Source organism: Phyllobates terribilis, unplaced genomic scaffold (genome assembly GCF_046119375.1).
Source record: "Phyllobates terribilis strain yellow unplaced genomic scaffold, ASM4611937v1 Scaffold_1__5_contigs__length_1240528914, whole genome shotgun sequence".
Lineage (NCBI taxonomy): Eukaryota > Metazoa > Chordata > Amphibia > Anura > Dendrobatidae > Phyllobates > Phyllobates terribilis.
Window position 1 is genome coordinate 678,745,055 of NW_027362761.1, and position 19,318 is coordinate 678,764,372.

The window sequence follows — 19,318 nt, forward strand, 5'->3', positions numbered from 1 at the left end:
AAACATGAGCGGATTTCCGAGAAAAATGGAAGAGTTCCAAAGCATTGTTAAACATCATCGGAATTCTGAGAACAATGGAAGAGTTGCAATGCATTGTTAAACATTAGCGGAATTCTGAGAACATTGGAAGAGTTCTAAAGCATGTTCACACTTCAGCAGAATTCCGAGAACAATGGAAGAGTTCCAAAGCATTGTTAAACTTCAGCGGAATTTCTAGAACAATGGATGAGTTCCAAAGCATTGTTAAACTACAGCGGAATTCCTTGAACAATGGAAGAGTTGTAATGCATTGTTAAACATTAGCAGAATACTGAGAACAATGGAAGAGTTCCAAATGAAATATTAAACATCAGCGGAATTCTGAGAACAAAGGAAGAGTTCCAAAGCATTTTTAAACTTCAGCAGAATTCCGAGAACAATGGAAGAGTTCCAAAGCATTGTTAAACTACACCGGAATTCCTTGAACAATGGAAGAGTTTCAAAGCATTGTTAAACATCAGCGGAATTCCGAGAACAATGGAAGAGTTCCAAAGCATCTTTAAACTTCAGCAGAATTTGGTGAACAATCTAAGAGATCCAAAGGATTGTTAAACATCAGCGGAATTCCGAGAACAATGGAAGAGTTCCAAAGCATTTTTAAACTTCAGCGGAATTCCGAGAACAATGGAAGAGTTCCAAAGCTTTTTTAAACTTCAGCGGCATTCCGAGTAGAATGGAAGAGTTCCAAAGCATTTTTAAACATCAGTGGAATTCTGAGAACAATGGAAGAGTTCCAAAGCATTTTTCAACTTCACCAGAATTCTGAGAACATTGGAAGAGTTCCAAAGCACTGTTAAACATCAGCGGAATTTCAAAAACAATGGAAGAGTTCCAAAAGCATTGTTAAACATCAGCGGAATTCCAAGAACAATGGAAGAGTTCCAAAGCATTGCTAAACATCAGCGGATTTTCGAGAAAAATAGAAGAGTTCCAAAGCATTGTTAAACATCATCGGAATTCTGAGAACAATGGAAGAGTTGCAATGCATTGTTAAACATTAGCGGAATTCTGAGAACAATGGAAGAGTTCTAAAGCATTTTCACACTTCAGCAGAATTGTGAGAACAATGGAATAGTTCCAAAGCATTGTTAAACTTCAGCGGAATTTCGAGAACAATGGAAGAGTTCCAAAGCATTGTTAAACTACAGCGGAATTCCTTGAACAATGGAAGAGTTGCAATGCATTGTTAAACATTAGCGGAATTCAGAGAACAATGGAAGAATTCCATAGCATTTTTAAACTTCAGCAGAATTCCGAGAACAATGAAAGAGTTCCAAAGCATTGTTAAACTACAGAGGAATTCCTTGACAATGGAAGAGTTTCAAAGCATTGTTAAACATCAGCGGAATTCCGAGAACAATAGAAGAGCTCCAAAGCATCTTTAAACTTCAGCAGAATTTGGTGAACAATCAAAGAGATCCAAAGGATTGTTAAACATCAGCGGAATTCTGAGAACAATGGAAGAGTTCCAAAGCACTTTTAAACTTCAGCAGAATTCCGAGAACAATGGAAGAGTTCCAAAGCTTTTTTAAACTTCAGCGGAATTCCGATTACAATGGAAGAGTTCCAAAGCATTTTTAAAAATCAGCGGAATTCTGAGAACAATGGAAGAGTTCCAAAGCATTGTTAAACTACAGCGGATTTCCTTGAACAATGGAAGAGTTGCAATGCATTGTTAAACATTAGCGGAATTCTGAGAACAATGGAAGAGTTCCAAATGAAATATTAAACATCAGCGGAATTCTGAGAACAATGGAAGAGTTCCAAAGCTTTTTTAAACTTCAGCGGAATTCCGAGTACAATGGAAGAGTTCCAAAGCATTTTTAAACATCAGCGGAATTCTGAGAACAATGGAAGAGTTCCAAAGCATTGTTAAACTACAGCGGAATTCCTTGAACAATGGAAGAGTTTCAAAGCATTGTTAAATATCAGCTGAATTCCGAGAACAATGGAAGAGTTCCAAAGCATCTTTAAACTTCAGCAGAATTTGGTGAACAATCTAAGAGATCCAAAGGATTGTTAAACATCAGCGGATTTCCGAGAAAAATAGAAGAGTTCCAAAGCATTGTTAAACATCATCGGAATTCTGAGAACAATGGAAGAGTTGCAATGCATTGTTAAACATTAGCGGAATTCTGAGAACAATGGAAGAGTTCTAAAGCATTTTCACACTTCCGCAGAATTGTGAGAACAATGGAATAGTTCCAAAGCATTGTTAAACTTCAGAGGAATTTCGAGAACAATGGAAGAGTTCCAAAGCATTGTTAAACTACAGCGGAATTCCTTGAACAATGGAAGAGTTGCAATGCATTGTTAAACATTAGCGGAATTCTGAGAACAATGGAAGAGTTCCAAATGAAATATTAAACATCAACAGAATTCCGAGAACAATTGAAGAGTTCCAAAGCATTGTTAAACTACAGCGGAATTCCTTGACAATGGAAGAGTTTCAAAGCATTGTTAAACATCAGCGAAATTCCGAGAACAATGGAAGACCTCCAAAGCATCTTTAAACTTCAGCAGAATTTGGTGAACAATCTAAGAGATCCAAAGGATTGTTAAACATCAGCGGAATTCCGAGAACAATGGAAGAGTTCCAAAGCATTTTTAAACTTCAGCGGAATTCCGAGAACAATGGAAGAGTTCCAAAGCTTTTTTAAACTTCAGCGGAATTCCGAGTACAATGGAAGAGTTCCAAAGCATTTTTAAACATCAGTGGAATTCTGAGAACAATGGAAGAGTTCCAAAGCATTTTTCAACTTCAGCGGAAATCTGAGAACATTGGAAGAGTTCCAAAGCATTGTTAAACATCAGCGGAATTTCGAAAACAATGGAAGAGTTCCAAAAGCATTGTTAAACATCAGCGGAATTCCAAGAACAATGGAAGAGTTCCAAAGCATTGCTAAACATGAGCGGATTTCCGAGAAAAATGGAAGAGTTCCAAAGCATTGTTAAACATCATCGGAATTCTGAGAACAATGGAAGAGTTGCAATGCATTGTTAAACATTAGCGGAATTCTGAGAACAATGGAAGAGTTCTAAAGCATTTTCACACTTCAGCAGAATTGCGAGAACAATGGAATAGTTCCAAAGCATTGTTAAACTTCAGCGGAATTTCGAGAACAATGGAAGAGTTCCAAAGCATTGTTAAACTACAGCGGAATTCCTTGAACAATGGAAGAGTTGCAATGCATTGTTAAACATTGGTGGAATTCTGAGAACAATGGAAGAATTCCAAAGCATTTTTAAACTTCAGCAGAATTCCGAGAACAATGGAAGAGTTCCAAAGCATTGTTAAACTACAGAGGAATTCCTTGACAATGGAAGTGTTTCAAAGCATTGTTAAACATCAGCGGAATTCCGAGAACAATGGATGAGCTCCAAAGCATCTTTAAACTTCAGCAGAATTTGGTGAATAATCTAAGAGATCCAAAGGATTGTTAAACATCAGCGGAATTCCGAGAACAATGGAAGAGTTCCAAAGCACTTTTAAACTTCAGCAGAATTCCGAGAACAATGGATGAGTTCCAAAGCTTTTTTAAACTTCAGCGGAATTCCGAGTACAATGGAAGAGTTCCAAAGCATTTTTAAACATCAGCGGAATTCTGAGAACAATGGAAGAATTCCAAAGCATTTTTAAACTTCAGCAGAATTCCGAGAACAATGGAAGAGTTCCAAAGCATTGTTAAACTACATCGGAATTCCTTGAACAATGGAAGAGTTTCAAAGCATTGTTAAACATCAGCTGAATTCCGAGAACAATGGAAGAGTTCCAAAGCATTGCTAAACATCAGCGGATTTCCGAGGAAAATAGAAGAGTTCCAAAGCATTGTTAAACATTATCGGAATTCTGAGAACAATGGAAGAGTTGCAATGCATTGTTAAACATTAGCGGAATTCTGAGAACAATGGAAGAGTTCTAAAGCATTTTCACACTTCAGCAGAATTGTGAGAACAATGGAATAGTTCCAAAGCATTGTTAAACTTCAGCGGAATTTCGAGAACAATGGAAGAGTTCCAAAGCATTGTTAAACTACAGCGGAATTCCTTGAACAATGGAATAGAGTTGCAATGCATTGTTAAACATTAGCGGAATTCTGAGAACAATGGAAGAATTCCATAGCATTTTTAAACTTCAGCAGAATTCCGAGAACAATGGAAGAGTTCCAAAGCATTGTTAAACTACAGCGGAATTCCTTGAACATTGGAAGAGTTTCAAAGCATTGTTAAACATCAGCGGAATTCCGAGAACAATGGAAGAGCTCCAAAGCATCTTTAAACTTCAGCAGAATTTGGTGAACAATCTAAGAGATCCAAAGGATTGTAAAACATCAGCGGAATTCCGAGAACAATGGAAGAGTTCCAAAGCATTTTTAAACTTCAGCGGAATTCCGAGAACAATGGAAGAGTTCCAAAGCTTTTTTAAACTTCAGCGGGATTCCGAGTACAATGGAAGAGTTCCAAAGCATTTTTAAACATCAGTGGAATTCTGAGAACAATGGAAGAGTTCCAAAGCATTTTTCAACTTCAGTGGAATTCTGAGAACATTGGAAGAGTTCCAAAGCATTGTTAAACATCAGCGGAATTTCGAAAACAATGGAAGAGTTCCAAAAGCATTGTTAAACATCAGCGGAATTAAAAGAACAATGGAAGAGTTCCAAAGCATTGCTAAACATGAGCGGATTTCCGAGAAAAATGGAAGAGTTCCAAAGCATTGTTAAACATCATCGGAATTCTGAGAACAATGGAAGAGTTGCAATGCATTGTTAAACATTAGCGGAATTCTGAGAACATTGGAAGAGTTCTAAAGCATGTTCACACTTCAGCAGAATTCCGAGAACAATGGAAGAGTTCCAAAGCATTGTTAAACTTCAGCGGAATTTCTAGAACAATGGATGAGTTCCAAAGCATTGTTAAACTACAGCGGAATTCCTTGAACAATGGAAGAGTTGTAATGCATTGTTAAACATTAGCGGAATACTGAGAACAATGGAAGAGTTCCAAATGAAATATTAAACATCAGCGGAATTCTGAGAACAAAGGAAGAGTTCCAAAGCATTTTTAAACTTCAGCAGAATTCCGAGAACAATGGAAGAGTTCCAAAGCATTGTTAAACTACACCGAAATTCCTTGAACAATGGAAGAGTTTCAAAGCATTGTTAAACATCAGCGGAATTCCGAGAACAATGGAAGAGTTCCAAAGCATCTTTAAACTTCAGCAGAATTTGGTGAACAATCTAAGTGATCCAAAGGATTGTTAAACATCAGCGGAATTCCGAGAACAATGGAAGAGTTCCAAAGCATTTTTAAACTTCAGCGGAATTCCGAGAACAATGGAAGAGTTCCAAAGCTTTTTTAAACTTCAGCGGAATTCCGAGTACAATGGAAGAGTTCCAAAGCATTTTTAAACATCAGCGGAATTCTGAGAACAATGGAAGAGTTCCAAAGCATTGTTAAACTACAGCGGAATTCCTTGAACAATGGAAGAGTTGCAATGCATTGTTAAACATTAGCGGAATTCTGAGAACAATGGAAGAGTTCCAAATGAAATATTAAACATCAGCGGAATTCTGAGAACAATGGAAGAGTTCCAAAGCTTTTTTAAACTTCAGCGGAATTCCGAGTACAATGGAAGAGTTCCAAAGCATTTTTAAACATCAGCGGAATTCTGAGAACAATGGAAGAGTTCCAAAGCATTGTTAAACTACAGCGGAATTCCTTGAACAATGGAAGAGTTTCAAAGCATTGTTAAACATCAGCTGAATTCCGAGAACAATGGAAGAGTTCCAAAGCATCTTTAAACTTCAGCAGAATTTGGTGAACAATCTAAGAGATCCAAAGGATTGTTAAACATCAGCGGAATTTTGAAAAGAATGGAAGAGTTCCAAAAGCATTGTTAAACATCAGCGGAATTCCAAGAACAATGGAAGAGTTCCAAAGCATTGCTAAACATCAGCGGATTTCCGAGAAAAATAGAAGAGTTCCAAAGCATTGTTAAACATCATCGGAATTCTGAGAACAATGGAAGAGTTGCAATGCATTGTTAAACATTAGCGGAATTCTGAGAACAATGGAAGAGTTCTAAAGCATTTTCACACTTCCGCAGAATTGTGAGAACAATGGAATAGTTCCAAAGCATTGTTAAACTTCAGCGGAATTTCGAGAACAATGGAAGAGTTCCAAAGCATTGTTAAACTACAGCGGAATTCCTTGAACAATGGAAGAGTTGCAATGCATTGTTAAACATTAGCGGAATTCTGAGAACAATGGAAGAGTTCCAAATGAAATATTAAACATCAACAGAATTCTGAGAACAATGGAAGAATTCCAAAGCATTTTTAAACTTCAGCAGAATTCCGAGAACAATGGAAGAGTTCCAAAGCATTGTTAAACTACAGCGGAATTCCTTGACAATGGAAGAGTTTCAAAGCATTGTTAAACATCAGCGAAATTCCGAGAACAATGGAAGACCTCCAAAGCATCTTTAAACTTCAGCAGAATTTGGTGAACAATCTAAGAGATCCAAAGGATTGTTAAACATCAGCGGAATTCCGAGAACAATGAAAGAGTTCCAAAGCATTTTTAAACTTCAGCGGAATTCCGAGAACAATGGAAGAGTTCCAAAGCTTTTTTAAACTTCAGCGGAATTCCGAGTACAATGGAAGAGTTCCAAAGCATTTTTAAACATCAGTGGAATTCTGAGAACAATGGAAGAGTTCCAAAGCATTTTTCAACTTCAGCGGAAATCTGAGAACATTGGAAGAGTTCCAAAGCATTGTTAAACATCAGCGGAATTTCGAAAACAATGGAAGAGTTCCAAAAGCATTGTTAAACATCAGCGGAATTCCAAGAACAATGGAAGAGTTCCAAAGCATTGCTAAACAAGAGCGGATTTCCGAGAAAAATGGAAGAGTTCCAAAGCATTGTTAAACATCATCGGAATTCTGAGAACAATGGAAGAGTTTCAATGCATTGTTAAACATTAGCGGAATTCTGAGAACAATGGAAGAGTTCTAAAGCATTTTCACACTTCAGCAGAATTGCGAGAACAATGGAATAGTTCCAAAGCATTGTTAAACTTCAGCGGAATTTCGAGAACAATGGAAGAGTTCCAAAGCATTGCTAAACTTCAGCGGAATTCCTTGAACAATGGAAGAGTTGCAATGCATTGTTAAACATTAGCGGAATTCTGAGAACAATGGAAGAATTCCATAGCATTTTTAAACTTCAGCAGAATTCCGAGAACAATGGAAGAGTTCCAAAGCATTGTTAAACTACAGCGGAATTCCTTGAACATTGGAAGAGTTTCAAAGCATTGTTAAACATCAGCGGAATTCCGAAAACAATGGAAGAGCTCCAAAGCATCTTTAAACTTCAGCAGAATTTGGTGAACAATCTAAGAGATCCAAAGGATTGTAAAACATCAGCGGAATTCCGAGAACAATGGAAGAGTTCCAAAGCATTTTTAAACTTCAGCGGAATTCCGAGAACAATGGAAGAGTTCCAAAGCTTTTTTAAACTTCAGCGGAATTCCGAGTACAATGGAAGAGTTCCAAAGCATTTTTAAACATCAGTGGAATTCTGAGAACAATGGAAGAGTTCCAAAGCATTTTTCAACTTCAGCGGAATTCTGAGAACATTGGAAGAGTTCCAAAGCATTGTTAAACATCAGCGGAATTTCGAAAACAATGGAAGAGTTCCAAAAGCATTGTTAAACATCAGCGGAATTAAAAGAACAATGGAAGAGTTCCAAAGCATTGCTAAACATGAGCGGATTTCCGAGAAAAATTGAAGAGTTCCAAAGCATTGTTAAACATCATCGGAATTCTGAGAACAATGGAAGAGTTGCAATGCATTGTTAAACATTAGCGGAATTCTGAGAACATTGGAAGAGTTCTAAAGCATGTTCACACTTCAGCAGAATTCCGAGAACAATGGAAGAGTTCCAAAGCATTGTTAAACTTCAGCGGAATTTCTAGAACAATGGATGAGTTCCAAAGCATTGTTAAACTACAGCGGAATTCCTTGAACAATGGAAGAGTTGTAATGCATTGTTAAACATTAGCGGAATACTGAGAACAATGGAAGAGTTCCAAATGAAATATTAAACATCAGCGGAATTCTGAGAACAAAGGAAGAGTTCCAAAGCATTTTTAAACTTCAGCAGAATTCCGAGAACAATGGAAGAGTTCCAAAGCATTGTTAAACTACACCGAAATTCCTTGAACAATGGAAGAGTTTCAAAGCATTGTTAAACATCAGCGGAATTCCGAGAACAATGGAAGAGTTCCAAAGCATCTTTAAACTTCAGCAGAATTTGGTGAACAATCTAAGAGATCCAAAGGATTGTTAAACATCAGCGGAATTCCGAGAACAATGGAAGAGTTCCAAAGCATTTTTAAACTTCAGCGGAATTCCGAGAACAATGGAAGAGTTCCAAAGCTGTTTTAAACTTCAGCGGCATTCCGAGTAGAATGGAAGAGTTCCAAAGCATTTTTAAACATCAGCGGAATTCTGAGAACAATGGAAGAGTTCCAAATGAAATATTAAACATCAGCGGAATTCTGAGAACAATTGAAGAATTCCAAAGCATTTTTAAACTTCAGCAGAATTCCGAGAACAATGGAAGAGTTCCAAAGCATTGTTAAACTACAGCGGAATTCCTTGAACAATGGAAGAGTTCCAAAGCATTTTTCATCTTCAGCGGAATTCTGAGAACATTGGAAGAGTTCCAAAGCATTGTTAAACATCAGCGTAATTTTGAAAACAATGGAAGACTTCCAAAAGCATTGTTAAACATCAGCGGAATTCCAAGAACAATGGAAGAGTTCCAAAGCATTGCTAAACATCAGCGGATTTCCGAGAAAAATGGAAGAGTTCCAAAGCATTGTTAAACATCATCGGAATTCTGAGAACAATGGAAGAGTTGCAATGCATTGTTAAACATTAGCGGAATTCTGAGAACAATGGAAGAGTTCTAAAGCATTTTCACACTTCAGCAGAATTGCGAGAACAATGGAAGAGTTCCAAAGCATTGTTAAACTTCAGCGGAAGTTCGAGAAAAATGGAAGAGTTCCAAAGCATTGTTAAACTACAGCAGAATTACTTGAACAATGGAAGAGTTGCAATGCATTGTTAAACATTAGCGGAATTCTGAGAACAATGGAAGAGTTAGAAATGAAATATTAAACATCAGCGGAATTCTGAGAACAATGGAAGAATTCCAAAGCATCTTTAAACTTCAGCAGAATTTGGTGAACAATCTAAGAGATCCAAAGGATTGTAAAACATCAGCGGAATTCCGAGAACATTGGAAGAGTTCCAAAGCATTTTTAAACTTCAGCGGAATTCCGAGAACAATGGAAGAGTTCCAAAGCTTTTTTAAACTTCAGCAGAATTCCGAGAACAATGGAAGAGTTCCAAAGCATTGTTAAACTACACCGGAATTCCTTGAACAATGGAAGAGTTTCAAAGCATTGTTAAACATCAGCGGAATTCCGAGAACAATGGAAGAGTTCCAAAGCATATTTAAACTTCAGCAGAATTTGGTGAACAATCTAAGAGATCCAAAGGATTGTTAAACATCAGCGGAATTCCGAGAACAATGGAAGAGTTCCAAAGCATTTTTAAACTTCAGCGGAATTCCGAGAACAATGGAAGAGTTCCAAAGCATTGTTAAACATCAGCGGAATTTCAAAAACAATGGAAGAGTTCCAAAAGCATTGTTAAACATCAGCGGAATTCCAAGAACAATGGAAGAGTTCCAAAGCATTGCTAAACATCAGCGGATTTCCGAGAAAAATAGAAGAGTTCCAAAGCATTGTTAAACATCATCGGAATTCTGAGAACAATGGAAGAGTTCTAAAGCATTTTCACACTTCAGCAGAATTGTGAGAACAATGGAATAGTTCCAAAGCATTGTTAAACTTCAGCGGAATTTCGAGAACAATGGAAGAGTTCCAAAGCATTGTTAAACTACAGCGGAATTCCTTGAACAATGGAAGAGTTGCAATGCATTGTTAAACATTAGCGGAATTCTGAGAACAATGGAAGAATTCCATAGCATTTTTAAACTTCAGCAGAATTCCGAGAACAATGGAAGAGTTCCAAAGCATTGTTAAACTACAGAGGAATTCCTTGACAATGGAAGAGTTTCAAAGCATTGTTAAACATCAGCAGAATTCCGAGAACAATAGAAGAGCTCCAAAGCATCTTTAAACTTCAGCAGAATTTGGTGAACAATCTAAGAGATCCAAAGGATTGTTAAACATCAGCGGAATTCTGAGAACAATGGAAGAGTTCCAAAGCACTTTTAAACTTCAGCAGAATTCCGAGAACAATGGAAGAGTTCCAAAGCTTTTTTAAACTTCAGCGGAATTCCGAGTACAATGGAAGAGTTCCAAAGCATTTTTAAACATCAGCGGAATTCTGAGAACAATGGAAGAGTTCCAAAGCATTGTTAAACTACAGCGGAATTCCTTGAACAATGGAAGAGTTGCAATGCATTGTTAAACATTAGCGGAATTCTGAGAACAATGGAAGAGTTCCAAATGAAATATTAAACATCAGCGGAATTCTGAGAACAATGGAAGAATTCCAAAGCATTTTTAAACTTCAGCAGAATTCCGAGAACAATGGAAGAGTTCCAAAGCATTGTTAAACTACAGCGGAATTCCTTGAACAATGGAAGAGTTTCAAAGCATTGTTAAACATCAGCTGAATTCCGAGAACAATGGAAGAGTTCCAAAGCATCTTTAAACTTCAGCAGAATTTGGTGAACAATCTAAGAGATCCAAAGGATTGTTAAACATCAGCGGAATTTTGAAAACAATGGAAGAGTTCCAAAAGCATTGTTAAACATCAGCGGAATTCCAAGAACAATGGAAGAGTTCCAAAGCATTGCTAAACATCAGCGGATTTCCGAGAAAAATAGAAGAGTTCCAAAGCATTGTTAAACATCATCGGAATTCTGAGAACAATGGAAGAGTTGCAATGCATTGTTAAACATTAGCGGAATTCTGAGAACAATGGAAGAGTTCTAAAGCATTTTCACACTTCCGCAGAATTGTGAGAACAATGGAATAGTTCCAAAGCATTGTTAAACTTCAGCGGAATTTCGAGAACAATGGAAGAGTTCCAAAGCATTGTTAAACTACAGCGGAATTCCTTGAACAATGGAAGAGTTGCAATGCATTGTTAAACATTAGCGGAATTCTGAGAACAATGGAAGAGTTCCAAATGAAATATTAAACATCAACAGAATTCTGAGAACAATGGAAGAATTCCAAAGCATTTTTAAACTTCAGCAGAATTCCGAGAACAATGGAAGAGTTCCAAAGCATTGTTAAACTACAGCGGAATTCCTTGACAATGGAAGAGTTTCAAAGCATTGTTAAACATCAGCGAAATTCCGAGAACAATGGAAGAGCTCCAAAGCATCTTTAAACTTCAGCAGAATTTGGTGAACAATCTAAGAGATCCAAAGGATTGTTAAACATCAGCGGAATTCCGAGAACAATGGAAGAGTTCCAAAGCATTTTTAAACTTCAGCGGAATTCCGAGAACAATGGAAGAGTTCCAAAGCTTTTTTAAACTTCAGCGGAATTCCGAGTACAATGGAAGAGTTCCAAAGCATTTTTAAACATCAGTGGAATTCTGAGAACAATGGAAGAGTTCCAAAGCATTTTTCAACTTCATCGGAAATCTGAGAACATTGGAAGAGTTCCAAAGCATTGTTAAACATCAGCGGAATTTCGAAAACAATGGAAGAGTTCCAAAAGCATTGTTAAACATCAGCGGAATTCCAAGAACAATGGAAGAGTTCCAAAGCATTGCTAAACATGAGCGGAATTCTGAGAACAATGGAAGAGTTGCAATGCATTGTTAAACATTAGCGGAATTCTGAGAACAATGGAAGAGTTCTAAAGCATTTTCACACTTCAGCAGAATTGCGAGAACAATGGAATAGTTCCAAAGCATTGTTAAACTTCAGCGGAATTTCGAGAACAATGGAAGAGTTCCAAAGCATTGTTAAACTACAGCGGAATTCCTTGAACAATGGAAGAGTTGCAATGCATTTTTAAACATTGGCGGAATTCTGAGAACAATGGAAGAATTCCAAAGCATTTTAAAACTTCAGCAGAATTCCGAGAACAATGGAAGAGTTCCAAAGCATTGTTAAACTACAGAGGAATTCCTTGACAATGGAAGAGTTTCAAAGCATTGTTAAACATCAGCGGAATTCCGAGAACAATGGAAGAGCTCCAAAGCATCTTTAAACTTCAGCAGAATTTGGTGAACAATCTAAGAGATTCAAAGGATTGTTAAACATCAGCGGAATTCCGAGAACAATGGAAGAGTTCCAAAGCTTTTTTAAACTTCAGCGGAATTCCGAGTACAATGGAAGAGTTCCAAAGCATTTTTAAACATCAGCGGAATTCTGAGAACAATGGAAGAATTCCAAAGCATTTTTAAACTTCAGCAGAATTCCGAGAACAATGGAAGAGTTCCAAAGCATTGTTAAACTACAGCGGAATTCCTTGAACAATGGAAGAGTTGCAATGCATTGTTAAACATTAGCGGAATTCTGAGAACAATGGAAGAGTTCCAAATGAAATATTAAACATCAGCGGAATTCTGAGAACAATTGAAGAATTCCAAAGCATTTTTAAACTTCAGCAGAATTCCGAGAACAATGGAAGAGTTCCAAAGCATTGCTAAACATCAGCGGATTTCCGAGAAAAATGGAAGAGTTCCAAAGCATTGTTAAACTACAGCGGAATTCCTTGAACAATGGAAGAGTTCCAAAGCATTTTTCATCTTCAGCGGAATTCTGAGAACATTGGAAGAGTTCCAAAGCATTGTTAAACATCAGCGGAATTTTGAAAACAATGGAAGACTTCCAAAAGCATTGTTAAACATCAGCGGAATTCCAAGAACAATGGAAGAGTTCCAAAGCATTGCTAAACATCAGCGGATTTCCGAGAAAAATGGAAGAGTTCCAAAGCATTTTTAAACATCAGCGGAATTCTGAGAACAATGGAAGAGTTCCAAAGCATTGTTAAACTACAGCGGAATTCCTTGAACAATGAAAGAGTTGCAATGCATTGTTAAACATTAGCGGAATTCTGAGAACAATGGAAGAGTTCCAAATGAAATATTAAACATCAGCGGAATTCTGAGAACAATGGAAGAATTCCAAAGCATTTTTAAACTTCAGCCGAATTCCGAGAACAATGGAAGAGTTCCAAAGCATTGTTAAACTACAGCGGAATTCCTTGAACAATGGAAGAGTTTCAAAGCATTGTTAAACATCAGCTGAATTCCGAGAACAATGGAAGAGTTCCAAAGCATCTTTAAACTTCAGCAGAATTTGGTGAACAATCTAAGAGATCCAAAGGATTGTTAAACATCAGCGGAATTTTGAAAACAATGGAAGAGTTCCAAAAGCATTGTTAAACATCAGCGGAATTCCAAGAACAATGGAAGAGTTCCAAAGCATTGCTAAACATCAGCGGATTTCCGAGAAAAATAGAAGAGTTCCAAAGCATTGTTAAACATCATCGGAATTCTGAGAACAATGGAAGAGTTGCAATGCATTGTTAAACATTAGCGGAATTCTGAGAACAATGGAAGAGTTCTAAATCATTTTCACACTTCCGCAGAATTGTGAGAACAATGGAATAGTTCCAAAGCATTGTTAAACTTCAGCGGAATTTCGAGAACAATGGAAGAGTTCCAAAGCATTGTTAAACTACAGCGGAATTCCTTGAACAATGGAAGAGTTGCAATGCATTGTTAAACATTAGCGGAATTCTGAGAACAATGGAAGAGTTCCAAATGAAATATTAAACATCAACAGAATTCTGAGAACAATGGAAGAATTCCAAAGCATTTTTAAACTTCAGCAGAATTCCGAGAACAATGGAAGAGTTCCAAAGCATTGTTAAACTACAGCGGAATTCCTTGACAATGGAAGAGTTTCAAAGCATTGTTAAACATCAGCGAAATTCCGAGAACAATGGAAGAGCTCCAAAGCATCTTTAAACTTCAGCAGAATTTGGTGAACAATCTAAGAGATCCAAAGGATTGTTAAACATCAGCGGAATTACGAGAACAATGGAAGAGTTCCAAAGCATTTTTAAACTTCAGCGCAATTCCGAGAACAATGGAAGAGTTCCAAAGCTTTTTTAAACTTCAGCGGAATTCCGAGTACAATGGAAGAGTTCCAAAGCATTTTTAAACATCAGTGGAATTCTGAGAACAATGGAAGAGTTCCAAAGCATTTTTCAACTTCAGCGGAAATCTGAGAACATTGGAAGAGTTCCAAAGCATTGTTAAACATCAGCGGAATTTCGAAAACAATGGAAGAGTTCCAAAAGCATTGTTAAACATCAGCGGAATTCCAAGAACAATGGAAGAGTTCCAAAGCATTGCTAAACATGAGCGGAATTCTGAGAACAATGGAAGAGTTGCAATGCATTGTTAAACATTAGCGGAATTCTGAGAACAATGGAAGAGTTCTAAAGCATTTTCACACTTCAGCAGAATTGCGAGAACAATGGAATAGTTCCAAAGCATTGTTAAACTTCAGCGGAATTTCGAGAACAATGGAAGAGTTCCAAAGCATTGTTAAACTACAGCGGAATTCCTTGAACAATGGAAGAGTTGCAATGCATTTTTAAACATTGGCGGAATTCTGAGAACAATGGAAGAATTCCAAAGCATTTTAAAACTTCAGCAGAATTCCGAGAACAATGGAAGAGTTCCAAAGCATTGTTAAACTACAGAGGAATTCCTTGACAATGGAAGAGTTTCAAAGCATTGTTAAACATCAGCGGAATTCCGAGAACAATGGAAGAGCTCCAAAGCATCTTTAAACTTCAGCAGAATTTGGTGAACAATCTAAGAGATTCAAAGGATTGTTAAACATCAGCGGAATTCCGAGAACAATGGAAGAGTTCCAAAGCACTTTTAAACTTCAGCAGAATTCCGAGAACAATGGAAGAGTTCCAAAGCTTTTTTAAACTTCAGCGGAATTCCGAGTACAATGGAAGAGTTCCAAAGCATTTTTAAACATCAGCGGAATTCTGAGAACAATGGAAGAATTCCAAAGCATTTTTAAACTTCAGCAGAATTCCGAGAACAATGGAAGAGTTCCAAAGCATTGTTAAACTACAGCGGAATTCCTTGAACAATGGAAGAGTTGCAATGCATTGTTAAACATTAGCGGAATTCTGAGAACAATGGAAGAGTTCCAAATGAAATATTAAACATCAGCGGAATTCTGAGAACAATTGAAGAATTCCAAAGCATTTTTAAACTTCAGCAGAATTCCGAGAACAATGGAAGAGTTCCAAAGCATTGCTAAACATCAGCGGATTTCCGAGAAAAATGGAAGAGTTCCAAAGCATTGTTAAACTACAGCGGAATTCCTTGAACAATGGAAGAGTTCCAAAGCATTTTTCATCTTCAGCGGAATTCTGAGAACATTGGAAGAGTTCCAAAGCATTGTTAAACATCAGCGGAATTTTGAAAACAATGGAAGACTTCCAAAAGCATTGTTAAACATCAGCGGAATTCCAAGAACAATGGAAGAGTTCCAAAGCATTGCTAAACATCAGCGGATTTCCGAGAAAAATGGAAGAGTTCCAAAGCATTGTTAAACATCATCGGAATTCTGAGAACAATGGAAGAGTTGCAATGCATTGTTAAACATTAGCGGAATTCTGAGAACAATGGAAGAGTTCTAAAGCATTTTCACACTTCAGCAGAATTGCGAGAACAATGAAAGAGTTCCAAAGCATTGCTAAACTTCAGCGGAAGTTCGAGAAAAATGGAAGAGTTCCAAAGCATTGTTAAACTACAGCAGAATTACTTGAACAATGGAAGAGTTGCAATGCATTGTTAAACATTAGCGGAATTCTGAGAACAATGGAAGAGTTAGAAATGAAATATTAAACATCAGCGGAATTCTGAGAACAATGGAAGAATTCCAAAGCATTTTTAAACTTCAGCAGAATTCCAAGAACAATGGAAGAGCTCCAAAGCATCTTTAAACTTCAGCAGAATTTGGTGAACAATCTAAGAGATCCAAAGGATTGTAAAACATCAGCGGAATTCCGAGAACATTGGAAGAGTTCCAAAGCATTTTTAAACTTCAGCGGAATTCCGAGAACAATGGAAGAGTTCCAAAGCTTTTTTAAACTTCAGCAGAATTCCGAGAACAATGGAAGAGTTCCAAAGCATTGTTAAACTACACCGGAATTCCTTGAACAATGGAAGAGTTTCAAAGCATTGTTAAACATCAGCGGAATTCCGAGAACAATGGAAGAGTTCCAAAGCATCTTTAAACTTCAGCAGAATTTGGTGAACAATCTAAGAGATCCAAAGGATTGTTAAACATCAGCGGAATTCCGAGAACAATGGAAGAGTTCCAAAGCATTTTTAAACTTCAGCGGAATTCCGAGAACAATGGAAGAGTTCCAAAGCTTTTTTAAACTTCAGCGGCATTCCGAATAGAATGGAAGAGTTCCAAAGCATTTTTAAACATCAGTGGAATTCTGAGAACAATGGAAGAGTTCCAAAGCATTTTTCAACTTCAGCAGAATTCTGAGAACATTGGAAGAGTTCCAAAGCATTGTTAAACATCAGCGGAATTTCAAAAACAATGGAAGAGTTCCAAAAGCATTGTTAAACATCAGCGGAATTCCAAGAACAATGGAAGAGTTCCAAAGCATTGCTAAACATCAGCGGATTTCCGAGAAAAATAGAAGAGTTCCAAAGCATTGTTAAACATCATCGGAATTCTGAGAACAATGGAAGAGTTGCAATGCATTGTTAAACATTAGCGGAATTCTGAGAACAATGGAAGAGTTCTAAAGCATTTTCACACTTCAGCAGAATTGTGAGAACAATGGAATAGTTCCAAAGCATTGTTAAACTTCAGCGGAATTTCGAGAACAATGGAAGAGTTCCAAAGCATTGTTAAACTACAGCGGAATTCCTTGAACAATGGAAGAGTTGCAATGCATTGTTAAACATTAGCGGAATTCTGAGAACAATGGAAGAATTCCATAGCATTTTTAAACTTCAGCAGAATTCCGAGAACAATGGAAGAGTTCCAAAGCATTGTTAAACTACAGAGGAATTCCTTGACAATGGAAGAGTTTCAAAGCATTGTTAAACATCAGCGGAATTCCGAGAACAATAGAAGAGCTCCAAAGCATCTTTAAACTTCAGCAGAATTTGGTGAACAATTTAAGAGATCCAAAGGATTGTTAAACATCAGCGGAATTCTGAGAACAATGGAAGAGTTCCAAAGCACTTTTAAACTTCAGCAGAATTGCGAGAACAATGGAAGAGTTCCAAAGCTTTTTTAAACTTCAGCGGAATTCCGAGTACAATGGAAGAGTTCCAAAGCATTTTTAAACATCAGCGGAATTCTGAGAACAATGGAAGAGTTCCAAAGCATTGTTAAACTACAGCGGAATTCCTTGAACAATGGAAGAGTTGCAATGCATTGTTAAACATTAGCGGAATTCTGAGAACAATGGAAGAGTTCCAAATGAAATATTAAACATCAGCGGAATTCTGAGAACAATGGAAGAATTCCAAAGCATTTTTAAACTTCAGCAGAATTCCGAGAACAATGGAAGAGTTCCAAAGCATTGTTTAACTACAGCGGAATTCCTTGAACAATGGAAGAGTTTCAAAGCATTGTTAAACATCAGCTGAATTCCGAGAACAATGGAAGAGTTCCAAAGCATCTTTAAACTTCAGCAGAATTTGGTGAACAATCTAAGAGATCCAAAGGATTGTTAAACATCAGCGGAATTTTGAAAACAATGGAAGAGTTCCAAAAGCATTGTTAAACATCAGCGGAATTCCAAGATCAATGGAAGAGTTCCAAAGCATTGCTAAACATCAGCGGATTTCCGAGAAAAATAGAAGAGTTCCAAAGCATTGTTAAACATCATCGGAATTCTGAGAACAATGGAAGAGTTGCAATGCATTGTTAAACATTAGCGGAATTCTGAGAACAATGGAAGAGTTCTAAAGCATTTTCACACTTCCGCAGAATTGTGAGAACAATGGAATAGTTCCAAAGCATTGTTAAACTTCAGCGGAATTTCGAGAACAATGGAAGAGTTCCAAAGCATTGTTAAACTACAGCGGAATTCCTTGAACAATGGAAGAGTTGCAATGCATTGTTAAACATTAGCGGAATTCTGAGAACAATGGAAGTGTTCCAAATGAAATATTAAACATCAACAGAATTCTGAGAACAATGGAAGAATTCCAAAGCATTTTTAAACTTCAGCAGAATTCCGAGAACAATGGAAGAGTTCCAAAGCATTGTTAAACTACAGCGGAATTCCTTGACAATGGAAGAGTTTCAAAGCATTGTTAAACATCAGCGAAATTCCGAGAACAATGGAAGAGCTCCAAAGCATCTTTAAACTTCAGCAGAATTTGGTGAACAATCTAAGAGATCCAAAGGATTGTTAAACATCAGCGGAATTCCGAGAACAATGGAAGAGTTCCAAAGCATTTTTAAACTTCAGCGGAATTCCGAGAACAATGGAAGAGTTCCAAAGCTTTTTTAAACTTCAGCGGAATTCCGAGTACAATGGAAGAGTTCCATAGCATTTTTAAACATCAGTGGAATTCTGAGAACAATGGAAGAGTTCCAAAGCATTTTTCAACTTCAGCGGAAATCTGAGAACATTGGAAGAGTTCCAAAGCATTGTTAAACATCAGCGGAATTTCGAAAACAATGGAAGAGTTCCAAAAGCATTGTTAAACATCAGCGGAATTCCAAGAACAATGGAAGAGTTCCAAAGCATTGCTAAACATGAGCGGATTTCCGAGAAAAATGGAAGAGTTCCAAAGCATTGTTAAACATCATCGGAATTCTGAGAACAATGGAAGAGTTGCAATGCATTGTTAAACATTAGCGGAATTCTGAGAACAATGGAAGAGTTCTAAAGCATTTTCACACTTCAGCAGAATTGCGAGAACAATGGAATAGTTCCAAAGCATTGTTAAACTTCAGCGGAATTTCGAGAACAATGGAAGAGTTCCAAAGCATTGTTAAACTACAGCGGAATTCCTTGAACAATGGAAGAGTTGCAATGCATTGTTAAACATTGGCGGAATTCTGAGAACAATGGAAGAATTCCAAAGCATTTTTAAACTTCAGCAGAATTCCGAGAACAATGGAAGAGTTCCAAAGCATTGTTAAACTACAGAGGAATTCCTTGACAATGGAAGAGTT